At 32.4% G+C, this 8,531-nt stretch overlaps 1 pseudogene; it reads left to right on the top strand.

Moving 5' to 3' along the window:
* The first annotated feature begins 1,702 nt into the window (after positions 1–1,702).
* Positions 1,703–5,848, top strand: LOC105804464 (cellulose synthase-like protein E1; annotated as a pseudogene).
* The last annotated feature ends 2,683 nt before the right edge of the window (positions 5,849–8,531 follow it).

Below are 8,531 nucleotides of genomic sequence, written 5' to 3'. Positions count from 1 at the left end.
TTTTAATGAAAATGATGACTAAAGTATTAATTTTTGTTGTTGTTGGCTTGACAACTTGCATGATAGCTCATGTGCACATCATGTTAACATAATATCATTTGTCTTATATGTCACGTCAACTGTAATACCCTAAACCCGACTTAAACATTATGGCAGAATCTGGAGAAGTTACATCAACTTGTCTGAAAAACTAAAATCTAGCTTAGAAATTGTGCGTCTTATAAAAAATATTTTCACGATCACGTGAAAGCATGTTCTATGCTTGTCACATAGGACATGCTCACTGACAGCGAAAACGCTCCTTATAAAAAACTAAGAAAGGTGATCGGATCCCACGTTATAAACATATAGTTCCCTGCCCATTTCAATGCTGTGCGAAGAGAGAGAGATGGCAAAAAAAGAATATGTACCCCTGTTCGAAACAAGGCAAGTTAAGGGACGAATACTGTTCAGGTGCATTGCAGCTTCAATCTTGCTTGGCATCTGCTTCATTATCATGTATAGAATAAGATATTTCCCAGTTGGAGGAAAAGCTGAGAGGTGGACTTGGATTGACTTGTTTCTGTCTGAGCTATGGTTCTCGTTTTATTGGCTTCTCACCACTGTTCTCGTTATATAACACCTTTTATAAATGTACTACTTTTATTAAGATCAACGCGTGATAGATGACACAACCATTAAAAAAGAGGAAGATCTTTTTGGAAAAAAAATAGATTCATCCAAAACTTTTCTTATTGATTTAAGCAATGTACTCAATCAATTTGCATTTTTTTAAAGAACAATTATAAAATTATAAAAGCACTTAAACGACTGTATGGATGCTAATGTGGCACTATACAATTCGTCAATGTCTTTTTTCCTAATGATGTCAAGATTTGGTAACAGACAAATAGTTCAAATATCACTACTCATAAAAAGTTTAGGTATCCGTGCATTTTGTCAATTAAGAAAAAAATTAATTTTTATCGTGTTTTTCTTAAATGCATAATAATAACATTTTTTTGTCAATTTAATTTTTTAGTTAAATTTGATACTTAATCTTTTAAAAAGAATTAAATTGTTTTTAACGGAATGATAATTAAAATATTAATTTTTAATATTATTGGTATGATAACTTGTATGATAATCTATGTGTATATTATGCTAACATAATATTATTTATTTTATATGTCACGTTATTAAATAATTCAAAAATATGAAAATTAAAAATTTAAAAATCAAAATTAAAATTAAAAATATAAAGAGTTTATAAAATTAACACAAAGTACATATAAATTGTCATATGAGCCGTTATATTTAAAATTTTAAAATTTTAATTAATATTTTTGTTAAAATCATTTCAAATTTTTGTTCAAAAACTAAGGGTTAAATTAAAAAATAAAAATAAAATAAACGTGCTACCATTTTTAAGTGGACCACTTTTATTAAAATCTACATGTGATACCTGACACATTTATTATAATGAAAGGTAGAGTTTGTGGCAAGAAAAGGTGGAAGATTTCTATCCAGACTTCATTTTGCATATCTTTTGTTATTTCTAAACAAAACAAAAACAAAACGTATAAATGGAGACAAACTGGTTAATTCATAAGAATATGTAGAAAAAAAACTATTTTGCAAATTGTGGTGAAATTTTACAAATTTATTTATTTATACTATTTTTGGAGATAAAAAGAAAGATGTGTTTTTATAGAAAATGTTTTCACTACCACATCAGGAAAAACTTCTCATGACATGCTTTCACTGATGTGACAGTGAAAACTCTCATTATAAAAAAACTAATAAAGGTGATCTGATCCCCTTTATAAACATATAGTTCCCTTCTCATTTCAACGCTGTGCGAAGAGAGAGAGATGGCAAAAAAAGAATATGTCCCCCTGTTCGAAACAAGGCAATTTAAGGGACGAATACTGTTCAGGTGCATTGCAGCTTCAATCTTGCTTGGCATCTGCTTCATTATCATGTATAGAATAAGATATTTCCCAGTTGGAGGAAAAGCTGAGAGGTGGACTTGGATTGGTTTGTTTCTTTCTGAGCTATGGTTCTCGTTTTATTGGCTTCTCACCACTGTTTGTAGATGGAACGCTGTCATCCGTATTCCATTCATACACAGGCTCTCTCAAAGGTACATACATATCTTAATTATGTTGTCATGCTAGTTTGTTTCATATTTCATAATTGACTATTTACGTTAAATTCATTACTTTCAATCTTGGAAAGGTTCGGAAAAGAACTACCGGGCATCGACATATTTGTGTGCACGGCGGACCCGTTGATAGAGCCACCGAGCCTGGTGGTGAACACAGTTCTATCAATGATGGCATATGATTATCCACCTGAGAAGTTAAGCGTATATTTATCAGATGACGGGGGATCGAATTTATTGTTTTATGCCATGTTAGAGGCTGCAAATTTCTCAAAGACATGGCTGCCTTTCTGCAAGAAGTTCCAAGTTGAATCAACGTCTCCTGAGGCTTACTTTAGGACGGCTTCTGAACTAGTCAATGTCCAAGAGTGGCTTTCTGTCAAGGTAAAATTTAATATTGAATATTGGCTTGTTTTAGTACACCGAAGATGGACCAATCATGCATATTGTTGAATGATTGCTTCCAATTTTGCTCTATTGTGCAATTATTGATGCAATCTTATTGAAAAAGCAAAAGTTTTGTGATGGGAAATTATTTAACCAAACACCACCCACTTACATGAATTAAGAAAAAAACACCATAATCTTACAAGGGAACAAATTATTTAATGAAATTAATAGATAAGGATAAGACAAGTGCTTAAAAAGTACCTCATCTTCCACTTTATCAGCTCATTGCTCCAATTTAATTAATGAAATTATTAAAAATTATTTTTAAGAAAGTAATAAATAATATTATATGGCTGTTTTTTTGTTTTTGTTTTCGTGTTTTAATTAAATTTTAAATGAAATAATTAGAAATTAAATGTCTTAAAATTGGATTGAGGATTACTGAGAATTTCATTTTATAAATATAAATTATCACTATACTTATAATTCAATTGTTAAATAATTTTTATAATTATATTTATAATATTAAATTTTTCTTTTATTCACGAGATAACATTTTAATAACATGTTAAGTAAAATTTCTTAATATGATAACATTTTAACGTGTTATAAAAATAGTAATAGAACTGAAAAGTAATTGTAGTCCATTTAATATTCTTACGAGGATTGATTTAGTTATATAACTTCTTAAACTTTCTAATTTTTTCCTAAACATTTTTTATGTGAGGATATTTATTTATAATTTTTTTGATGAATGCAGAAATTATATGAAGACATGAAAATGAGGATTGAAACCACCACAAAATTGAACCAAATTCCAGAATACATTCAGAAACAACACAAAGGATTTCGTGAATGGGACTTTGTTTCAAGCAAACATGATCATCAGACCATCCTTCAAGTAATTACTCATTTCATAAATTCCTAATTGATTAATTTAATTAAGCTTTGAATAGTTGAGCTTAATTAGTTAATGGTGCTTTAATTAATGATTCTTAGATACTAATAGATGGAAGAGACACCAATGCTGTGGATATTGAAGGAAACCCTCTGCCAACTCTAGTGTATTTGGCAAGAGAGAAAAGACCCCAATATCACCACCATTTCAAAGCTGGATCCATGAATGCTCTTGTAAGTTAATATTATGCATGTTTAAATATAAAAAAAAAAATACAAAAAGCTTATAAAATTAAATAATTGTTGGAACTTTTTTTTTTATTGCAAACATTTAAGTTATCATACCTATAGTACTTTTATATACGTTTCATCCAATAGTGTAATTGATTGGAAAAAATATTGGTAAGAGGCCACGATCAATTTTCGTCCAATTGAGTCAACTGGGTGAAAATAGATGTTTGAAGCTTTCTTTGATAATCATAAAACAATTTAAGTTCGCATGATTTTTACTTTTAGTGTAGTATATTTTATACTAAAGCATGTTATATATATATAGCTATATCTTTTCTAGAAGGTATATTAATTTGCTTGTTACTGAATGGTTTTTATGGTGAAATATAGATTAGGGTATCATCAAAGATAACCAATGCTCCAATTATTTTGAATGTGGATTGCGACATGTATTCCAACAATTCAAACACAATTAAATCTTCTTTGTGCATTTTCATGGATGAGGAGAAAGGAGATGAAATTGGTTATGTACAGTTCCCTCAATGTTTCTATAATCTCACCAAAAATGAAATTTACGAGTACTGCTACAAGTAAGTAATTCAGCCTATAATTGAAATGGTTTTATGCACACGATGATTAATCTTGATGATGATCTTGTTGGTTTTCTTTGGTCTGTCTGTGTTGGTTATATCAACAATGAAGCTGGAGGTTCTAGGATTTGACGCAAATGGAGGACCAAGCTACATGGGCTCAGGATGCTTCCACAGGAGAGAGACTCTTTGCGGGAAGAAATATGAGAAAAACTATAAGGTTGATTGGAAGAAAATAAATGATAAGAAGGTTGATGAAACTGCAAGCTTCCTTGAAGAAACATGCAAAGTTCTTGCAAGTTGTACTTTTGAACACAACACACCATGGGGGAAAGAGGTGCATTTCATTCTTCCTCACCATCCCGTATTTTAATTTACTCAGTTAATTACAGTTACCAATAAGAGGTGGTATCTAACTAGTTTGAGTTAGAATTCTAACGTTTGCAATCTTTTTCTCTATTTCTAAGCATTGACATGTTTAATGTTACATAACTACATGAATTTAATAGGTTAAAGATATCACTTCATTAATAAGTTTTTGGTGGCAGATGGGTTTAAAGTATGGAACTCCGGTGGAAGATGTAGTTACGGGGATAAGTATACAATGTAATGGATGGAAATCCATATACTTAAACCCTGAAAGAGAAGGCTTCTTAGGAGTTGCTCCAATAACATTATTGCAGAACCTGGTACAACATAAGAGGTGGGCGGAAGGTGAACTTCAATTGTTCTTTTCAAGATACTGCCCCTTATTGTATGGACATAGAAAGATCCCTCTTAAACTTCAACTTATTTACTCAACTTACAAATTGTGGGCTGCAAACTGCTTGGCTACATGGTATATTGTTGTTGTCCCGTGTCTTTGCTTACTTAAAGGCATCTCATTGTTTCCTAAGGTATGAAGCTCCTAAATTCTTAAGTATCTATATCCTAGGATGCTATATGAGCGACTGTAAAACCATGGCCTTGTGCAGATATCAAGCCCCTGGGTGCTCCCATTTGTATATGTTACCTTTGTACACCGTGCCTATAGCCTTGCTGAATTTCTATGGTGCGGAGGCACATTCCGAGGTTGGTGCAATGATCAAAGGATATGGTTGTTCAAGAGAACAACTTCATACTTATTTGCCTTCTTTGAAACCATCTTGAAGCTATTAGGGCATTCACAGCTAAACTTTGTTGTCACTGCTAAAGTAGCTGATGAAGACGTCTCAAAAAGATATGATCAAGAGCTGATTGAGTTTGGTGCTGCTTCACCAATGTTTGATATTTTAGCCACACTTGCAATGTTGAATCTGTTTGGTAGCTTAGGGGCAAGCAAGAAGGCCACCATGGATGCAGATCAGGACTCCAAGGTTTTGGACCAATTTGGGCTGCAAATTCTGCTCTGCTTGGTTTTGGTTACCATAAACTTGCCAGTATACCAAGCACTCTTTTTTCGAAAAGACAATGGCAAGATGCCTACTTCAGTTATGTACAAGTCAATTGTTTTTGCCTTGCTAGCCTGTATGCTAGCCATGTATTGAATCACTAATGATTCTGTTTTAATTTTGTCAATAAAAGAGAAAATAAACTCTAGTGTTTGTTATTCAAACTACGAGGAACAGAGGTGAACATTAGAAGCTATAAATGGAGTTAATTTTAAGTAGTTTGGATTTAGCACGTAGTGGAAAATTGAAATCAATTAAATTCAAAAAAAAAAAAAAAAAACAGAACAATCATGCAACTTGAAGCATTGTCATGGTATTATCAAAAGTCAAAACATTTATAAACTTCATTTAAAAGAATCATTACTTCCTTAATAGTTTTGTGTAATGCCCAAATTTTATAATTTCTTAGTTTAATTATGTTAAGTAAATTAATTTGATTTAGTGGTTAAAAGTTTTATTTATGTATGTGAGGTCTTGTGTTCAAATCCCTTTATTAAATTTTTGCTCCTTTTGTCCCTTCATTTAGCCGTTCACACGTAGATTATGTTTTATATGTGTTAGTTTATTGACAAGAATGAGTTTACTGGTTTAATAGTAAAGTTTTAACTTACTTTTAAGTTCCAGGTTCAAATCTTGTTGTGTGCAAAAATGAAATTAATTTTTGCTCCGTCACTGCTGCTGCTGTCCATGATGTTAGAATTTCGGTCAAACTCTAATGTTAAACAAAATTAAATTAGATGGGACTTTATCTGATTTAATTTTTGAAATTATTGGAAGTTATCCCCAAAATTTTCTCCTTTGTTGCCGCTCGACTCTCTCCCCTAGTCTCTACCTTTCAGTTTTCTTTTCTTGTGTTTGACTATTGATTTTTCTCTGTTGTTTCTCCTCTTAGGGTGGGTTTGGATGGGCGATTGGGTGCGGTGCGATGCGTTTAGCTTACTTTTTGTCTCACGCTGTATCGCTACAGTATCTAATCTCACCGCCACCACTGTTTTTACACTAACCGCAGGTAAACGCACCGCCCATCCAAACTCGCCCTTAGTCTCTTTTCATCTTTCTTTTGTTTTCAACCCTATTTCTCCTAGTAGCCGCTCATTTGCTACTGTTTCTAGCGTCACTCTTATCTCTGTCGTGTCATTGATTCTTTTGTGTTATTTTTGTGCCGAGCTTTTGGACGGATAGTTGGTCTTATTGTCCCTAAGTTTCGTTGGTGCCTTCTTCATGTAGTAAAGGTGTTTTCTTTTCACTTCTTTACGTGAGAGGTAGATGGTTGTATTTTGGCCAACAATCCTCGATTTAAACGTTTTTGTAATCTTTGTTAGATGAAGTTCGTGAGACACACAGCGTTCCACCGGCGAATTAAGAGTTGTAGGATTGCTGATTTTCTGGGTAAGTGACCAAACGCCCAAGTTAAGGGGTTGTTTTGTCAAGTAATATTGTGGCGAATGCTTTAACTCGGATTTGGTGTGTGTTTGTTAATGAGTTCAGTTTAGATATCGTTTGTAGATTTCGAACTCGCTATTGTTGAGATGACATCTTAGGAGCATCCAAGTGTGTGTTTTAACCAATAGACATCGTGAAAAGTCATGGAAATTTGAATTTTTAATGAAAAATTGAGTTTGACAGACTATGTCACACAGTCATGTGCCAAGCCGTGTGTAACACATGGGCGTGTACGATTACACGACCAAGTCAGGTAGGACGTGTGGGCCACACTGTTTGGCTTGGTAGGCCACATGGGTCATTTTAGTTGATTTGTTGAGCCCAGTTTGGGCTAAAAATGAGATTCTGAAATTGGATTTGCAGTTACTTTGAAAGCATGCAAGGTCATGAATTCATAAATTAGAGCGTTTATATGTCAGTAAATCATGATTTCGATTAGTAAAACTCTGTGTAGGCTATGTTATATAATTTGTTTTGTTGACGTTTATGTAAGCATGTCATAAATGTAATTCGCTATGAATATATGTGACATGAGATATTGTGTGTTTTTCCATGTTCATTGGGGTGGGATATGATAACGTGATGGAGGAAGTGTGAATCTGGTAGTATATCTGCACTATCTGTTTGTATACCCGCAAAATATATATTCTGGCAGCTCAGCTGCAAATATTTTAAGTGGCATACAATAATGGAGTGGTCTGTAGTAGATGGGGTAGGATTATTCTATTTGATTATGCCATGCTCACGTTAATATATGCATTTAAACATGATTTTGATGTGATTTTTGTTTGTGGGCCAATGCACACATTGAGTTTTATAACTCAGTTTATTTGTTTAACATTTTTCAGGTAATCTTTAGACTTAGGAATTTGGCGGCGTCCAAGAGCTCAGTTTGGGTTTTTCGTAATGAATATATTCAGTAATTTTTATCTTAAATTTTAAGGACTTTTGGATTATTTTTAGAATTTAGTTATGGTTTCTGGAATCAATTAAGTTTTAGTTAATTATTTAAAAAAGAGATATGATTTTCGTTATTTAAAAAAAAGATCAATTTTCAAGTTAAACAATTCTAAAGGTTTTTCCGTTGTAAAAAAAATTAATTTGGATTACGCGCTTTTACCAAACAAGTATTCGAGTTTGATAGCATTTATAAGATAATAATTTAAGATGCTCTCACACGCCTTTTGTTGAAAAATATTCTTACCAAAGGTATAAAGCAAGTTTTATAATTTCAAATTTTCGGTTTTAAAATAAGATATATTTTGAGAACAAATGATTAAAGTTATTAATTTATCAATGTAAGATTTATAATCCGACCATAATGTCTCGGCCGCGTTTGGAGTGTTACATATTATCATTCGTTTTAGTGTGAAAGGAAGTATTGATGCACATTTATGCTATATA

This window comes from Gossypium raimondii, chromosome 11 (genome assembly GCF_025698545.1).
Source record: "Gossypium raimondii isolate GPD5lz chromosome 11, ASM2569854v1, whole genome shotgun sequence".
NCBI lineage: Eukaryota > Viridiplantae > Streptophyta > Magnoliopsida > Malvales > Malvaceae > Gossypium > Gossypium raimondii.
Note: the sequence above shows the minus strand (reverse complement) of the source record. Positions and strands in the feature narration are given on the sequence as shown.